Consider the following 19244-nt stretch of genomic DNA (forward strand, 5'->3'; position numbering starts at 1 on the left):
GTTTTTGGTATGATCTAGTTAGTTTTTAGTATATTTTTATTAGTTTTTAGTTAAAATTCACTTTTCTGGACTTTACTATGAGTTTGTGTGTTTTTCTGTGATTTCAGGTATTTTCTGGCTGAAATTGAGGGACCTGAGCAAAAATCTGATTCAGAGACCAAAAAGGACTGCAGATGCTGTTGGATTCTGACTTCCCTGCACTCGAAGTGGATTTTCTGGAGCTACAGATGCCCAATTGGCGCGCTTTCAACGGCGTTGGAAAGTAGACATCCTGGGCTTTCCAGCAATATATGATAGTCCATACGTTGCCCAAGATTTGATGGCCCAAACCGGCGTTCAAATTCACCTCAAGAAATCCCAGCGTTAAACGCTGGAACTGGCACCCAAATGGGAGTTAAACGCCCAAACTGGCACTAAAGCTGGCGTTTAACTCCAAGAAGGGTCTCTGCACGAAAAATGCTTCAATGCTCAGCCCAAGCACACACCAAGTGGGCCCGGAAGAGGATTTTTATGTCATTTACTCATTTCTGTACACCTTAGGCTACTAGTTTTCTATAAGTAGGACCTTTGACTATTGTATTAAAAATCTTTTGATCTTTGGAACCTTTTTCTTTAGATCTTTTGATCACTATGGGAGGCTGGCCATTCGGCCATGCCTAGACCTCATGCTTATGTATTTTCAACGGTGGAGTTTCTACACACCATAGATTAAGGTGTGGAGCTCTGCTGTACCTCGAGTATTAATGCAATTACTATTGTTCTTCCATTCAATTCCGCTTGTTCTTTATCCAAGATATCACTTGTTCTTCAACCTGATGAATGTGATGATCCGTGACACTCATCATCATTCTCACCCATGAACAAGGTGACTGACAACCATTCTTGTTCTACAAGCGATCAAGGCCCTAGTGAATATCTCTTGGATTCCTGATTGCACGATGCATGGTTGATCGCCTGACAACCGAGTGCTCGCCTGACAAACGAGCCAACCATTCCGTGAGATCAGAGTCTTCGTGGTATAGGCGAGAACTGATGGCAGCATTCAAGAGAATCCGGAAGGTCTAACCTTGTCTGTGGTATTCTGAGTAGGATTCAATGATTGAATGACTGTGACGTGCTTCAAACTCCTGAGGGCGGGGCGTTAGTGACAGACGCAAAAGAATCACTGGATTCTATTCCGGCCTGATTGAGAACCGACAGATGAATTCCGCTATGCTGTGACAGAGCATATGCAATCGCTTTCACTGAGAGGATGGGAGGTAGCCACTGACAACAGTGAAACCCTTGCTTAAGCTTGCCATGGAAAGGAGTAAGAAGGATTGGATGAAGACAGTAGGAAAGCAGAGAGACGGAAGGGAAGGCATCTTCATGCGCTTATCTGAAGTTCCTACCAATGAATTACATAAGTATCACTATCTTTACCTTTGTGTTATTTTCGTTCATCACCATTACCATTTGAGTTTGCCTGACTAAGATTTACAAGATGACCATAGCTTGCTTCAATACTAACAATCTCCGTGGGATCGACCCTTACTCGCGTAAGGTTTATTACTTGGACGACCCAGTGCACTTGCTGGTTAGTTGTGCGAAGTTGTGTAATGCCATGGTACTGAACTACCAAGTTTTTGGGGTTCATGACCGGGGATTATGAGAGTTGTGAAAAAGTATTGTTCACAATTTCGCGACACCAAGTTTTTGGCGCCGTTGCCGGGGATTGTTCAAGTTTTGAGCAAGCTTTTGGTAACATCAGTGCCAAGATCCGGCAACAACACCAAATTTTTGGCGTTATTGCCCGGGATTGTTCAAGTTTGGACAACTGACGGTTCATCTTGTTGCTTAGATTAGGTATTTATTTTTTTTCGAAATTCTTGAAGATGAATTCTAGAGTTTCGTGATGATTTGTTGAAATCTGGCTGGCTGAGAAGCCATGTCTAATCTCATTGGACCGAGATTTCAACTTATCACCACAAGAGCTTGTTGATTTCTTATCAATCTTGCTTTTGGAGCAGTGATCTGCTAAGGCTTGGCTGGCCTCTGGCCATGTCTAGTGTTTTGGACCGAAGCTTTCTTTGAAAGCTTGGCTGGCTGTGAAGCCATGTCTAATTCCTGGACCGGAGTCTTAGACTAGCATTGCACTCATTCCTGGAATTCTCATTGAGAATTTTGATATCTTTTTCCATTTAATTTTCGAAAAACACAAAAAAAAAATTTCAAAATCATAAAATCCAAAAATATTTCTTGTTTGAGTCTAGTGTCTCATCATAAGTTTGGTGTCAATTGCATGCATTCATGTGTCTAAGTGATCTTCAAGTTGTTCTTGATGATTTACTTGCTCTGATCTTTGAATTCAATTTGACTTGATAGTTTTGTGTGTCTCATATGCATTTTCATCCTGTTAGTGTCAGTAGTATACAAACTGCTAAGTTTGGTGTCTTGCATGCATTGTTATTTGATTCTTGTTGCATTTTGGTTTGTCCTTATTATTAAAAATCCAAAAATATTTTTAATTTATGTCTTTTCAAGTCAATAATACAGAGAATTGAAGATTCAGAACATACAGCAGAGGAATTGCACAGAAAAAGCTGGGCGTTCAAAACGCCCAGTGAAGAAGGACAGACTGGCGTTTAAACGCCAGCCAGGGTACCTGGTTGGGCGTTTAACGCCCAAAAGGGTAGCATTTTGGGCGTTAAACGCCAGAATGGATACCATTCTGGGCGTTTAACGCCAGGATGGCTAGAGGGGAAGATTTTGTTTTCAAATCAATTTTTTTTTCAAGTTTTCAAAATCTTTTCAAAATCAAATCTTTTTCAAATCAATTTTTCAATCAAATCTTTTTCAAAACCAATTTCTTTCCATTTTTAAAGATACTTACTATCAATTAATGATTTGATTCAACATTTCAAGTATGTTACCTTTTCTGTTGAGAAAGGTTTAATGTTTGAATCATATCTTTTCTTGTTAGTCAAGTTTTTAATTTTCAAATCAAATCTTTTTAAAATGTTTTTCAAATCATATCTTCTCAATGACATTTTTTTAAATCAATCATATCTTCTTAACCACATCTTTTTCAAAATAGTTTTCAATCAAATCCTTTTGATTTCTAATTTCAAAATCTTTTTCAAAAATCACTTGATTTCTTTTCCATTTTCATTTTCGAAAATTAAGTAATGTTTTTCAAAAATGTTTTCAAAATTTTTTCACTTAATTTTCGAAAATTACTTCCCTCCTTCTCACATCCTTCTATTTATGGACTAACCCTATCCCTTAATGCAAAATTCGAACTCCATCTCCTTTGTTAAGTTCGAATTTTCCACTTCTGTTTTCTACTCTTCTTTTCCTCTGACACCTAAAGGAATCTCTATACTGTGACATAGAGGATTCCACATTTTCTTGTTCCCTTATCTTTCTTATGAGCAGGAGCAAAGACAAAGGCATTCTTGTTGAGGCTGATCCTGAACCTGAAAGGACCTTGAAGAGAAAGCTAAGAGAAGCCAAAGCACAACTCTCTTTAGAGCACCTGAACGAACTCTTCAAGGAGGAAGAACTCATGGCAGCCGAAAACAACAACAATGCCAACAATGCAAGGAAGGTGCTTGGTGACTTTACTGCACCTATTCCCGATTTCTATGGGAGAAGCATCTCTATCCCTGCCATTGGAGCAAACAACTTTGAGCTTAAGCCTCAATTAGTTTCTCTAATGCAACAGAATTGCAAGTTCCATGGACTTCCACTGGAAGATCCTCATCAGTTTTTAGCTGAGTTCTTGCAAATCTGTGACACTGTCAAGACTAATGGGGTTGACCCTGAGGTCTATAGACTAATGCTATTCCCTTTTGCTGTAAGAGACAGAGCTAGAACATGGTTGGACTCTCAACCTAAAGAAAGCCTGGACTCTTGGGAAAAGCTAGTCAATGCCTTCTTGGCAAAATTCTTTCCACCTCAAAAATTGAGTAAGCTTAGAGTGGAAGTCCAAACCTTCAGACAGAAGGAAGGAGAATCCCTCTATGAAGCTTGGGAAAGATACAAACAATTGATCAGAAAGTGTCCCACTGATATGCTTTCTGAATGGAGCATCATAGGTATTTTCTATGATGGTCTCTCTGAACTGTCCAAGATGTCTTTGGATAGCTCTTCTGGAGGATCTCTTCATCTGAAGAAGACGCCTACTGAAGCTCAAGAACTGATTGAAATGGTTGCTAATAACCAATTCATGTACACTTCTGAAAGAAATCCTGTGAACATTGGGACTAGTCAGAAGAAAGGAGTTCTTGAGATTGATACTCTGAATGCCATATTGGCTCAGAATAAAATATTGACTCAACAAGTCAATATGATTTCTCAAAGTCTGTCTGGAAAGCAAAATGCACCAAGCGGTACTAAAGAGGCTTCATCTGAGGAAGAAGTCTATGATCCTGAGAACCCTTCAATGGAAGAGGTGAATTACATAGGAGAACCCTATGGAAACACCTACAATCCTTCATGGAGGAATCATCCAAATCTTTCATGGAAGGATCAACAGAGACCTCAACAAGGTTTCAATAACAACAATGGTGGAAGAAACAGGTTTAGCAATAGCAAGCCTTTTCCATCATCTTCTCAGCAACAGACAGAGAGTTCTAAGCAGAATAACTCTGACTTAGCAACCATGGTCTCTGATCTGATCAAAACCACTCAAAGTTTCATGACTGAAACAAGGTCCTCCATTAGAAATTTGGAGGGACAAGTGGGTCAGCTGAGCAAGAAAATTACTGAACTCCCCCCAAGTACTCTCCCAAGCAATACAGAAGAAAATCCAAAAGGAGAGTGCAAAGCCATCAACTTGGCCGAATCCTGGGAGGGAGGAGAGGCAGTAAACGCCACTGAGGAAGGCCTCACTGGGCGTCCACTGGCCTCCAATGAGTTCCCCAATGAGGAACCATGGGAATCTGAGGCCCAAAATGAGACCATAGAGATTCCATTGGACTTACTTCTGCCATTCATGAGCTCTGATGAGTATTCCTCCTCTGAAGAGGATGCGTATGTCACTGAGGAGCAAGTTGCTAAATACCTTGGAGTAATCATGAAGCTAAATGACAAGTTATTTGGAAATGAGACTTGGGAGGATGAACCCCCTTTGCTCACCAAAGAACTGGATGACTTGTCTAGGCAGAAACTGCCTCAAAAGAGACAGGATCCTGGGAAGTTTTCTATACCTTGTACCATAGGCACCATGACCTTCAAGAAGGCCTTGTGTGACTTAGGGTCAAGTGTAAACCTCATGCCCCTCTCTGTAATGGAGAAGCTAGGGATCTTTGAGGTGCAAGCTGCAAAAATCTCACTAGAGATGGCAGACAACTCAAGAAAACAAGCCTATGGACTTGTAGAGGATGTTCTTGTTAAAGTTGAAGACCATTACATCCCTATTGATTTCATAGTCCTAGAGACTGGGAAGTGCATGGATGAATCCATCATCCTTGGCAGACCCTTCCTAGCCACAGCAAAGGCTGTGATTGATGTTGATAGAGGAGAGTTGATCATTCAAGTGAATGAAGAATCCTTGGTGTTTAAGGCCCAAGGGTATCCCTCTGTCATCATGGAGAGGAAGCATGAAGAGCTTCTCTCAAAACAGAGCCAAACAGAGCCCCCACAGTCAAACTCTAAGTTTGGTGTTGGGAGGCCACAACCAAACTCTAAGTTTGGTGTTGAACCCCCACATTCAAACTCTAAGTTTGGTGTTGGGAAGTTCCAATACGGTTCTGAGCATTTCTGAGGCTCCATGAGAGTCCTCTGTCAAGCTAGTGACAATAAAGAAGCGCTTGTTGGGAGGCAACCCAATGTTTTATAATTAATTATTTTCTTTTGTTATTTTATCTTTTTTGTAGGTTGATGATCATGGGAAGTCACAAAATTAACTGAAAAAGCAAAAACAGAATGAAAAACAGGAAGAAAAACAGCACACCCTGGAGGAAGATGCTGCTGGCGTTCAAACGCCAGTAAGCCTAGCAGTTGGCGTTTAACGCCCAGTCTGGCACCATTCTGGGCGTTTAACGCCAGAAAGGGGCACCAGACTGGCGTTAAACGCCAGGAAAGGGCAAGAACCTGGCGTTAAACGCCAGGAATGGGCACCAGCCCGGCGTTTAACGCCAGAATTGGCTCAAAACGTGAATTTTGATGCCATTTGGTGCAGGGATGACTTTTCCTTGACACCACAGGATCTGTGGACCCCACCTACCCCACCATCACTCTCTCTTCTTCCCCCATTCACCAATCACCTCAACACCTCTTCCCCAAAAACCCTTCACCTATCAAATCCCATCTTTCTCTTCACCACTCACATCCATCCTTCATTAATCCCCACCAACCTCACCCTTCAAATTCAAACCACTTTCCCTCCCAAACCCACCCATAATGGCCGAACCATTACCCCCCTCTCTCCTATATATACCCTTCTTCAACCCTTCATTTCACACAACCTAAACACCACTTCTCCCCCTCTTTGGCCGAACACACCACCATCTCCCTCTTCCTCATTTCTTCTTCTTCTACTCTCTTCTTTCTTCTTTTGCTCGAGGACGAGCAAACATTTTAAGTTTGGTGTGGTAAAAGCATTGCTTTTAGTTTATCCATAACCATTATGGCATCCAAGGCCGGAGAAACCTCTAGAAAGAGGAAAGGGAAGGCAAAAGCTTCCACCTCCGAGTCATGGGAGATGGAGAGATTCATCTCAAGGGTGCATCAAGACCATTTCTATGAAGTTGTGGCCTTGAAGAAGGTAATCCCCGAGGTCCCTTTTTCACTCAAAAAGAGTGAATATCCGGAGATCCGACATGAGATCCGAAAAAGAGGTTGGGAAGTTCTTACCAACCCCATTCAACAAGTCGGAATCTTGATGGTTCAAGAGTTCTATGCAAATGCATGGATCACCAAGAACCATGATCAAAGTGTGAACCCAAATCCAAAGAATTATCTTACTATGGTTCGGGGGAAATACTTGGATTTTAGTCCGGAGAGTGTGAGGGTGGCGTTCAACTTGCCTATGATGCAAGGAGATGAACATCCTTACACAAGAAGGGTCAACTTTGATCAAAGGTTGGACCAAGTCCTCACAGTCATATGTGAAGAGGGCGCCCAATGGAAGCAAGATTCAAGAGGAAAGCCGGTTCAATTGAGAAGGCATGACCTCAAGCCCGTGGCTAGAGGATGGTTAGAGTTCATACAACGCTCAATCATTCCCACTAGCAACCGGTCCGAAGTTACCATAGACCGGGCTATCATGATCCATAGCATCATGATTGGAGAAGAAATAGAGGTTCATGAGGTTATAGCCCAAGAACTCTATAAGGTGGCGGACAAGTCCTCTACCTTGGCAAGGTTAGCCTTTCCTCATCTCATTTGTCACCTCTATTATTCAGTTGGAGTTGACATAGAAGGAGACACCCCCATTGAGGAGGACAAGCCCATCACTAAGAAGAGGATGGAGCACACAAGAGATCCCACTCATCATGAGATCCCTGAGATTCCTCAAGGGATGCACTTTCCTCCACAAAACTATTGGGAGCAATTAAATACCTCCCTAGGAGAATTGAGTTCCAACATGGGACAACTAAGGGTGGAGCATCAAGAACACTCCATCATCCTTCATGAGATTAGAGAAGATCAAAGGATCATGAGGGAGGAGCAACAAAGACAAGGAAGAGACATTGAAGAGCTCAAGCACTCCATAGGATCTTCAAGAGCAAGAAAGAGCCGCCATCACTAAGGTGGACCCGTTCTTTGATTTCCTTGTTCTTTATTCTTCTGTTTTTTTCGAATTTTATGCTTATGTTTGTCCATGTTTGTGTCTTGTGATCATTAGTGTCTTAGTGTCTATGCCTTAAAGTTATGAATGTCCTATGAATCCATCACCTTTCTTAAATAAAAATGTGCTTAATTGAAAAAGGAAGAATTGCATGAATTTTGAATTTTATAACAGTTAATTATTTTGATGTGGTGGCAATATTTTTGTTCTCTGAATGTATGCTTAAACAGTGCATATGTATCTTGAATTTGTGGTTCATGAATGTTGGCTCTTGAAAGAATGATGAAAAAGGAGACATGTTACTGAGGATCTGAAAAATCATTAAAATGATTCCTGAAGCAAGAAAAAGCTATTCAAAAAAAAACGAAAAAAAAAAGAAAGAGAAAAAAAAAGCGAAAAAATAGAGAAACAAGAGTTGTGATCCAAGGCAAATAAGAGTGTGCTTAAGAACCCTGGACACCTCTAATTGGGGACTTTAGCAAAGCTGAGTCACAATCTGAAAAGGTTCACCCAATTATGTGTCTGTGGCATGTATGTATCCGGTGGTAATACTGGAAGACATAGTACTTTGGGCCACAGCCAAGACTTAATAAATAGCTATGTTCAAGAATCATCATACTTTACTAAGAGAATCATTAACACTATCTGGACTCTGAGTTCCTAAAGAAGCCAACCATTCTGAATTTCAAAGGATAGAGTGAGATGCCAAAACTATTCAGAGGCAAAAAGCTAAAAGCCCCGCTCATCTAATTAATACTGATCTTCATAGATGTTTTTGGAATTCATTGCATATTCTCTTCTTTTTATCTTATTTGATTTTCAGTTGCTTGAGGACAAGCAACAATTTAAGTTTGGTGTTGTGATGAGCGGATAATTTGTATGCTTTTTGGCATTGTTTTTAGTATGTTTTTGGTATGATCTAGTTAGTTTTTAGTATATTTTTATTAGTTTTTAGTTAAAATTCACTTTTCTGGACTTTACTATGAGTTTGTGTGTTTTTCTGTGATTTCAGGTATTTTCTGGCTGAAATTGAGGGACCTGAGCAAAAATCTGATTCAGAGACCAAAAAGGACTGCAGATGCTGTTGGATTCTGACCTCCCTGCACTCGAAGTGGATTTTCTGGAGCTACAGAAGCCCAATTGGCGCGCTCTCAACGGCGTTGGAAAGTAGACATCCTGGGCTTTCCAGCAATATATGATAGTCCATACTTTGCCCAAGATTTGATGGCCCAAACCGGCGTTCAAAGTCACCTCAAGAAATCCCAGCGTTAAACGCTGGAACTGGCACCCAAATGGGAGTTAAACGCCCAAACTGGCACTAAAGCTGGCGTTTAACTCCAAGAAGGGTCTCTGCACGAAAAATGCTTCAATGCTCAGCCCAAGCACACACCAAGTGGGCCCGGAAGAGGATTTTTATGTCATTTACTCATTTCTGTACACCTTAGGCTACTAGTTTTCTATAAGTAGGACCTTTGACTATTGTATTAAAAATCTTTTGATCTTTGGAACCTTTTTCTTTAGATCTTTTGATCACTATGGGAGGCTGGCCATTCGGCCATGCCTAGACCTCATGCTTATGTATTTTCAACGGTGGAGTTTCTACACACCATAGATTAAGGTGTGGAGCTCTGCTGTACCTCGAGTATTAATGCAATTACTATTGTTCTTCCATTCAATTCCGCTTGTTCTTTATCCAAGATATCACTTGTTCTTCAACCTGATGAATGTGATGATCCGTGACACTCATCATCATTCTCACCCATGAACAAGGTGACTGACAACCATTCTTGTTCTACAAGCGATCAAGGCCCTAGTGAATATCTCTTGGATTCCTGATTGCACGATGCATGGTTGATCGCCTGACAACCGAGTGCTCGCCTGACAAACGAGCCAACCATTCCGTGAGATCAGAGTCTTCGTGGTTTAGGCGAGAACTGATGGCAGCATTCAAGAGAATCCGGAAGGTCTAACCTTGTCTGTGGTATTCTGAGTAGGATTCAATGATTGAATGACTGTGACGTGCTTCAAACTCCTGAGGGCGGGGCGTTAGTGACAGACGCAAAAGAATCACTGGATTCTATTCCGGCCTGATTGAGAACCGACAGATGAATTCCGCTATGCTGTGACAGAGCATATGCAATCGCTTTCACTGAGAGGATGGGAGGTAGCCACTGACAACGGTGAAACCCTTGCTTAAGCTTGCCATGGAAAGGAGTAAGAAGGATTGGATGAAGACAGTAGGAAAGCAGAGAGACGGAAGGGAAGGCATCTTCATGCGCTTATCTGAAGTTCCTACCAATGAATTACATAAGTATCACTATCTTTACCTTTGTGTTATTTTCGTTCATCACCATTACCATTTGAGTTTGCCTGACTAAGATTTACAAGATGACCATAGCTTGCTTCAATACTAACAATCTCCGTGGGATCGACCCTTACTCGCGTAAGGTTTATTACTTGGACGACCCAGTGCACTTGCTGGTTAGTTGTGCGAAGTTGTGTAATGCCATGGTACTGAACTACCAAGTTTTTGGGGTTCATGACCGGGGATTATGAGAGTTGTGAAAAAGTATTGTTCACAATTTCGCGCACCACATGCTGACCCGGTCCTGCACACGGGACGACCCGACCCGAGAGGCCGCCCCGCATCTGGGCAGCGACCCGGGCACCTGCACCCCTGCTGCCAACCACATGATAGTTAGGAGAGGAAGCTTCCTAGAAGGAGACCTCTCCTGTGGGACCCGCCCTACTAACAGGGTATATATGGGGAGGGTCCTACCCCTCCCCCAAGGTACGTCATCACACCCTTTCCTCCAAAATCCACCTGCTCACTTCTGACTTGGTGATAAACCCCATTTTTAGGGTTTATCTTGTATTGAATTTAGAGTATTTTGATAACCTTTTATCACATTTAGCCTATGAATTAGCATGGTTTTGTTATCTCTCCCATATTCATGCTTAAGTGTAAAAACATGCTTTTTAAGCTTTATTTTGATAAATTCTAATTTTTCCTTGATTCCATAAGATGCCTTGATGTGTTTGCTAGTAATTCCAGGATTGAAATAGGCTAGGCATGGATCAAAGGAGCAAGGAAGGAATCATGCAATTGGAGAGAAGCACAAAAGACAAGAGAATTGATCTCGGCCAAGCACGCGCACGCGCACAAGGCGCTCGCGCGCACATTGCAGAATCGGCCAGGGACGCGCACGCGTACCGTGCGCGCACGCGCCAATGGTGGCACATGACTTCATTAATGCAACACGTGCCTGGCGATTTGAGAGGGTTTCTGATGAGCGGATAATTTATACGCTTTTTGGCATTGTTTTTAGGTAGTTTTTAGTAAGTTTAAGCTACTTTTAGGGATGTTTTCACTAGTTTTTATGTTAAATTCACATTTCTGGACTTTACTATGAGTTTGTGTGTTTTTCTGTGATTTCAGGTAAATTCTGGCTGAAATTGAGGGACTTGAGCAAAACTCTGAAGAAGGCTGACAAAAGGACTGCTGATGCTGTTGGAATCTGACCTCCCTGCACTCGAAATAGATTTTCTGGAGCTACAGAACTCCAATTGGCGCGCTCTCAACGGCGTTGGAAAGTAGACATCCAGGGCTTTCCAGCAATATATAATAGTCCATACTTTATTCGAAGAATGACGACGTAACTTGGCGTTGAACGCCAAGTACACGCTGCTGTCTGGAGTTAAACGCCAGAAAAACGTCATGATCCGGAGTTGAACGCCCAAAACACGTCATAACTCGGAGTTCAACTCCAAGTAAAGCCTCAGCTCGTGGATTGATCAAGCTCAGCCCAAGCATACACCAAGTGGGCCCCGGAAGTGAATTTATGCATCAATTACTTACCCATGTAAACCCTAGTAGCTAATCTAGTATAAATAGAACATTTATCTATTGTATTAGATGTCTTTTGACCACGTTTCATCTTTGGTCTCAGTTTTGTTTTATTCTTCATCTTAGGAGATCATTGATCACGTTTTAGGGGGCTGGCCATTCGGCCATGCCTGAACCTCTTACTTATGTATTTTCAACGGTGGAGTTTCTGCACACCATAGATTAAGGGTGTGGAGCTCTGCTGTACCTCAAGTATTAATGCAATTCTATTATCTTTTATTCAAATCTCTCTTATTCTTATTCCAAGATATCCATTCGTACCCAAGAACATGATGAATATAATGATGAAAGTGACGATCATTATTTTCTCACTTATGAACGCACGTGATTGACAACCACTTCCGTTCTACATGCAACAGAGCTTGAATGCGTATCTCTTAGATTCCCCAACAGAATCTTCGTGGTATAAGCTAGATAGATGGCGGCATTTATGAGGATCCGGAAAGTCTCACCTTGTCTGTGGTATTCCGAGTAGGATCCTGGGAATCCGGAAAGTCTAACCTTGTCTGTGGTGTTCCGAGTAGGATTCCGGTAATGAATGACTGTGACGTGCTTCAAACTTGCAACCTGCTGGGCGTTAGTGACAGACGCAAAAGAATCAAGGGATTCTATTCCAGTAGGAGTGGGAACCAACCAGTGATTAGCCGTACTATGACAGAGTGCGTGAGCATTAGTTTTCACTGCGAGGATGGGATGTAGCCATCAACCATGGGTGATGCCTCCAGACGATTAGCCGTGCGACTGACAACCGCATAGGATCATTTTCCCGAGAGGATTGAAAGTAGCCACAGCTGATGGTGAACCCCTATACAAAGCTTGCCATGGAAAGGAGTAAGAAGGATTGAGTAGAAGCAGTAGGAGAGCAGGCGTCCTCGAGCCATGCAGCATCTCCATCCGCTTACCTGAAATTCCCACCAATGAATCTGCATAAGTCTTCTATCCTTTTATTTAATCTATTCTTTTATCTTTATTTTCGAAACCCATAAACCATTTTAATCTGCCTGACTGAGATTTACAAGGTGACCATAGCTTGCTTCATACCAACAATCTCTGTGGGATCGACCCTTACTCGCGTAAGGTTTATTACTTGGACGACCCAGTACACTTGCTGGTCAGTTGAACGGAGTTGTGTCCACTCGTGCCAAATACCTAAATTCCACAATTTTACAGTGAATGCACATCAAAGAATAGTGATCACAATTTTGTCCACCAAGTTTTTGGCGCCGTTGCCGGGGATTGTTCGAGTATGGACAACTGACGGTTCATCTTGTTGCTCAGATTAGGTAATTTTCTTTTCAAAAACTTTTTCAAAATTTTTCTTTTCTTTTTTGTTTTCTTCACAAATATTTTCGAAAAAAAATTAAAATAAAAATACAAAAAAATTAGAAAATCATAAAAATCAAAAATATTTTGTGTTTCTTGTTTGAGTCTTGTGTTAATTTTCAAGTTTGGTGTCAATTGCATGCTTTTACAATTTTTCTTGCATTTTTTCGAAAATCTCATGCATTCATAGTGTTCTTCATGATCTTCAAGTTGTTCTTGACAAGTCTTCTTGTTTGATCTTGATGATTTCTTGTTTTGTGTTGTTTGTTGTTTTTCATGTGCATTTTTGCGTTCATATTTTCCATGCATTAAAGATTTCTAAGTTTGGTGTCTTACATGTTTTATTTGCATTAAAAAAATTTTTCAAAATTATGTTCTTGATGTTCATCATGATCTTCAAAGTGTTCTTGGTGTTCATCTTGACATTCATAGCATTCTTGCATGCATTCATTGTTTTGATCTAAAAATTTCATGCATTGAGTATTTTTGTTGTTTTTCTCTTTTATCATTAAAAATTCAAAAAAATCAAAAAAATATCTTTTCCTTATTTTCCTCCAAATTTTCGAAATTTTGGGTTGACTTGGTCAAAAATTTTTAAAATTAGTTGTTTCTTACAAGTCAAGTCAAAATTTCAATTTTAAAAATCTTATCTTTTCAAAATCTTTTTCAAAAATCATATCTTTTTCATTTTTTATATAATTTTCGAAAATTTCAAAAATCTTTTTCAAAATATTTTCAAAATCTTTTTCTTATCTTTATATCAAATTTTCGAAAATTAGCTAACAATTAATGTGATTGGTTCAAAAATTTGAAGTTTGTTACTTTCTTGTTAAGAAAGGTTCAATCTTTAAGTTCTAGAATCTTATCTTGTAGTTTCTTGTTAGTTGAGTCTTTTTAAAAATTAAATCTTTTTCAAAATATCTTTTTATTAAAATTTTTATCTTATCTTTTTATCTTTTATCTTATCTTTTTCAAAATTGTATCTTTTTCAAAATTTGATTTCAAAATATCTTATCTAACTTCTTATCCTCTTATCTTTTTCAAAATTTGATTTCAAAATCTTTTTCAATCAACTAACTAACTTTTTGTTTGTTTCTTATCTTTTTCAAAACCACCTAACTACTTTTTCCTCTCTAATTTTCGAAAATTCTCCCTCTCTTTTTCAAAAATTCTTTTTGTTTTAAATTTTAATTTTAATTATATTTTGTCTTTGATTTTCGAAAATTACTAACTTCTTTTTCAAAAATTATTTTCGAAATCTTCCTTCTCTTTTCTTCTTCTATTTAATTATTTAATTACTAACACTTCTCTTCACCTCTCTTCATCCAAAAATCCGAATCTCCATCTCCATTCTTCTAACCCCTTTCTTCTTCTACTAACATAAGGGAATCTCTATACTGTGACATAGAGGATTCTTCTTTCTTTTCTTGTTTTCTTCTCTTTCATATGAGCAGGAACAGGGAAAAAGGCACTCTTGTTGAAATTGATCCAGAACCTGAAAGGACTCTGAAGAGAAAATTAAGAGAAGCTAAATTACAACAATCCAGAAACAACCTTTCAGAAATTTTCGAACAAGAGAAGGAGATGGCAGCCGAAAATAATAATAATAATGCAAGGAGAATGCTTGGTGACTTCACAAAGCCAACGTCCAAGTTTGATGGAAGAAGCATCTCCATTCCTGCCATTGGAGCCAATAACTTTGAGCTTAAGCCTTAATTAGTTGCTTTGATGCAACAAAACTGCAAGTTTTATGGACTTCCATCTGAAGATCCTTATCAGTTCTTAACTGAGTTCTTGCAGATCTGTGAGACTGTAAAGACGAATGGAGTTGATCCTGAAGTCTACAGACTCATGCTTTTCCCTTTTGCTGTAAGAGACAGAGCTAGAATATGGTTGGATTCACAACCTAAGGATAGCCTGGACTCCTGGGATAAGCTGGTCACTGCCTTCTTGGATAAATTCTTTCCTCCTCAAAAGCTGAGCAAGCTGAGAGTGGATGTTCAAACCTTCAAACAAAAAGATGGTGAATCCCTCTATGAAGCTTGGGAAAGATACAAGCAGTTGACCAAAAGATGTCCATCTGACATGTTTTCAGAATGGACCATGTTAGATATATTCTATTATGGTCTCTCTGAATTTTCGAAAATGTCACTGGACCATTCTGCAGGTGGATCTATTCACCTGAAGAAAATGCCTGAAGAGGCTCAAGAACTCATTGACATGGTTGCAAACAACCAGTTCATGTATACCTCTGAGAGGAATTCCGTGAATAATGGGATACCTCAGAAGAAAGGAGTTCTTGAAATTGATGCTCTGAATGCCATATTGGCTCAGAACAAAGTGTTGACTCAACAGGTCAACATGATCTCTCAAAATCTGAATGGACTGCAACATGCATCCAACAGTACTAGAGAGGCAGCTTCTGAAGAAGCTTATGATCCTGAGAACCCTGCCATGGCAGAGGTTAATTACATGGGTGAACCTTATGGAAACACCTATAACCCATCATGGAGAAATCACCCAAATTTCTCCTGGAAGGATCAACAAAAGCCTCAACAAGGCTTTAACAATGGTGGACGCAATAGGCTGAGTAATAGTAAGCCATATCCATCATCTTCTCAGCAACAAACAGAGAATTCAGAACAAAACACTTCTAATTTAGCCAATATTGTCTCTGATCTGTCAAAAGCCACTTTCAGTTTCATGAATGAAACAAGATCCTCCATTAGAAATTTGGAGGCACAAGTGGGCCAGCTGAGTAAGAAAGTCATTGAAACTCCTCCCAGTATTCTCCCAAGCAATACAGAAGAGAATCCAAAAGGAGAGTGCAAGGCCATTGATTTGATCAAAGTGGCCGAATGCACTAGGGAGGAGGAGGACGAAAATCCTAGTGAGGAAGACCTCCTGGGACGTCCTTCAAGCAAGAAGGAGTCTCCTATTAAGGATCCAGAGGACTCTGAGGCTCATCTAGAGACCATAGAGATTCCATTAAATCTCCTTCTGCCATTCATGAGCTCTGAAGACTATTCTTCCTCTGAAGAGGATGAAGATGTGACTGGAGAGCAAGTTGCTCAATACTTAGGAGCTATCATGAAGCTGAATGCCAAGTTGTTTGGTAATGAGACTTGGGAAAGTGAACCTCCCTTGCTCATTAGTGAACTAGATGCTTGGATTCAGAAAACTCTACCTCAAAAGAAACAAGATCCTGGCAAGTTCTTAATACCTTGCACCATTGGCACCATGAGCTTTGAAAAAGCTCTATGTGATCTTGGGTCAGGGATAAATTTGATGCCACTCTCTGTAATGGAGAAGCTAGGGATCATTGAGGTACAACCTGCCTTGTTCTCATTACAATTGGCAGATAAGTCAATAAGACAAGCTTATGGAATAGTAGAGGACGTTTTAGTAAAGGTTGAAGGCCTTTACATCCCTGCTGATTTCATAATCCTAGACACTAGGAAGGAAGATGATGAATGCATCATCCTAGGAAGACCTTTCCTAGCCACAGCAGAAGTTGTGATAGATGTCAATAGAGGTGCGTTAGTCCTTCAATTGAATGGGGACTACCTTGTGTTTAAGGCACATGGCCATCCCTCTGTGACAAAAGAGAGTAAGCATGAAGAGCTTCTCACAGTTCAGAGTCAAGAAGAGCCCACACAGTCAAATTCTAAGTTTGGTGTTGTGAGGCCACAACCAAACTCTAAGTTTGGTGTTAAGATCCCATATCCAAACTCTAAGTTTGGTGTGGACAACTATACAACATTGACCTGATCACCTTATGGCTCCATGAGAGCCACTGTCAAGCTATTGACATTAAAGAAGCGCTTGTTGGGAGGCAACCCAATTTTATTTATCTAATTTTATTTTATTTTGTTTCTTTGTTATTTTTGTGTTTAATTAGGTACATGATCATGAGGAGTCACGAAAAAATCAAAAAAATTAAAAACAGAGTCAAAAACAGAAGAAAAAAATTGTCACCCTGGAGGCAGCACAGACTGGCGTTCAACGCCAGTAAGATGCATCTGGCTGGCGTTCAACGCCAGAACAGAGCACCATTCTGGCGCTGAACGCCAGAAACAAGCAACAACCTGGCGTTTAACGCCAGGATGTGCACACAGAGGACAATCTGGCGCTGAACGCCAGAAACAAGCATGAAACTGGCGTTCAACGCCAGAAACATGCATTACATGGGCGTTCAACGCCCAGAACATGCACCAATGGGCATTTGAACGCCAGAATGATGCATGGAGGCAATTTACATGCCTATATGGTGAAGGAATGGTATTTCTTTTAACCTCAGGATCTGTGGACCCCACAGGATCCCTACCTACCATATTCCCACCTTACCTCCTAATCCTATTTTTGTGATTTGAATACCCCATTCACCATTCACATCACCCTCCTCTTCCCCATAAACCCCACCTACCTTCATAAAATTCAAATTCACTTTCCCACCCATTCCCACCCAAAATGGCCGAATACCCACCCTCCCTCTCCCTATAAATACCCTTCTTTTCTTCTTCATTTTCACACAACACAAACCCCTTCTTCTCCCACATAGCCGAACCCCCTTCTTCCCCTCTCTCCTCTATTCTCTTCTTCTTCTTTTCTTTTCTTTTCTTTCTTGCTCGAGGGCGAGCAAAATTTTAAGTTTGGTGTGGAAAAAGCCTAAGCTTTTTGTTTTTTCATTCACCATCAATGGCACCTAAGACCGGAGTATCCTCAAGAAAAGGGAAAGGGAAGACAAAAGCTTCCACCTCCGAGTCATGGGAGAAGGAGAGATTCATCTCCAAGAGCCATCAAGACCACTTCTATGATGTTGTGGCAAAGAAGAAGGTGATCCCCGAGGTCCCTTTCAAGCTCAAAAAGAATGAGTATCCGGAAATCCGACATGAAATCCAAAGAAGAGGTTGGGAAGTCTTAGCCAACCCCATGCAACAAGTCGGAATATTGATGGTTCAAGAGTTCTATGCCAATGCATGGATCACTAGGAACCATGATCAAAGTATGAACCCGAATCCAAAGAACTATCTCACAATGGTTCGGGGGAAATACTTAGATTTTAGTCCGAAAAATGTGAGGTTGGCGTTTCACTTGCCTATGATGCAAAGTGATGAACGCCCCTACACAAGAAGGGTCAACTTTAATCAAAGGTTGGACCAAGTCCTTACGGACATATGTGTGGAAGGCGCCCAATGGAGAATAGACTCCAAAGGCAAGCCAGTCCAACTAAGAAGACTGGATCTCAAGCCTGTGGCTAGAGGATGGTTGGAGTTCATTCAAAGATCCATCATCCCTACTAGCAACCGATCTGAAGTTACTGTGGATCGGGCCATCATGATCCATAGCATCATGATTGGAGAGGAAGTAGAGGTTCATGAAGTCATCTCCAATGAACTCTACAAAATAGCCGACAAGTCCTCACCCATGGCACGGCTAGCCTTCCCTCATCTTATTTGCCATCTATGTTACTCAGCTGGAGTTATCATAGATGGAGATGTCTCCATTGAAGAAGACAAGCCCATCACCAAGAAAAGGATGGAGCAAACAAGAGAAGTTCCTCACGGCCCTCAAGAAGAACATGAGGAAGTTCATCATCAACAAATGCCTCAAGGAATGCACTTTCCTCCCAACAACTATTGGGAGCAACTCAGTACCTCTTTAGAAGATTTGAGCCATAATGTGGAACAATTAAGGGTGGAACATCATGAACACTCCATCATTCTCCAAGAAATAAGAGAAGATCAAAGAGCAATGAGGGAGGAGCAACAAAGGCAAGGAAGGGACATAGAAGAGCTTAAGGACATTGTTGGTCCTTCAAGAAGAAGACGCCACTAAAGGTGGATTCATTCCTTGTTCTTTATTTCTTTCTGTTTTCGATTTTTAATTATTGTGTTTATCTATGTTTTGTGTCTTTATTTCATGATCAGTAGTATGTAACCATGCCTTAAAGCTATGAATAAAATCCATTAGTCTTTCACCTCTCTTAAATGCAAAATGTTTTAATTCAAAAGAACAAGAAGTACATAGATTTCGAATTTATTATTGAATTTAATTTAATTATATTGATGTGGTGGCAATACTTTTTGTTTTCTGAATGAATGCTTGAACAGTGCATATTTTTGATCTTGTTGTTTATGAGTGTTAAAATTGTTGGCTCTTGAAAGAATGATGAACAAAGAGAAATGTTATTGATGAACTGAAAAATTCATGAATTGATTCTTGAAGCAAGAAAAA

General features: G+C 40.5%; 2 non-coding genes across 2 annotated transcripts; both read right to left on the minus strand.

The window, feature by feature from the left end:
• Positions 1 to 3952: 3952 nt before the first annotated feature.
• LOC112718929 (small nucleolar RNA R71) lies at positions 3953 to 4060 on the minus strand. Its single transcript, XR_003161255.1, has one exon. It is a non-coding gene; the product is annotated as a small nucleolar RNA R71 (small nucleolar RNA).
• Positions 4061 to 14990: 10930 nt separating this feature from the next.
• LOC112719465 (small nucleolar RNA R71) lies at positions 14991 to 15094 on the minus strand. Its single transcript, XR_003161766.1, has one exon. It is a non-coding gene; the product is annotated as a small nucleolar RNA R71 (small nucleolar RNA).
• Positions 15095 to 19244: the final 4150 nt, after the last annotated feature.

Source organism: Arachis hypogaea, chromosome 10 (genome assembly GCF_003086295.3).
Source record: "Arachis hypogaea cultivar Tifrunner chromosome 10, arahy.Tifrunner.gnm2.J5K5, whole genome shotgun sequence".
Classification (NCBI taxonomy): Eukaryota; Viridiplantae; Streptophyta; class Magnoliopsida; order Fabales; family Fabaceae; genus Arachis; species Arachis hypogaea.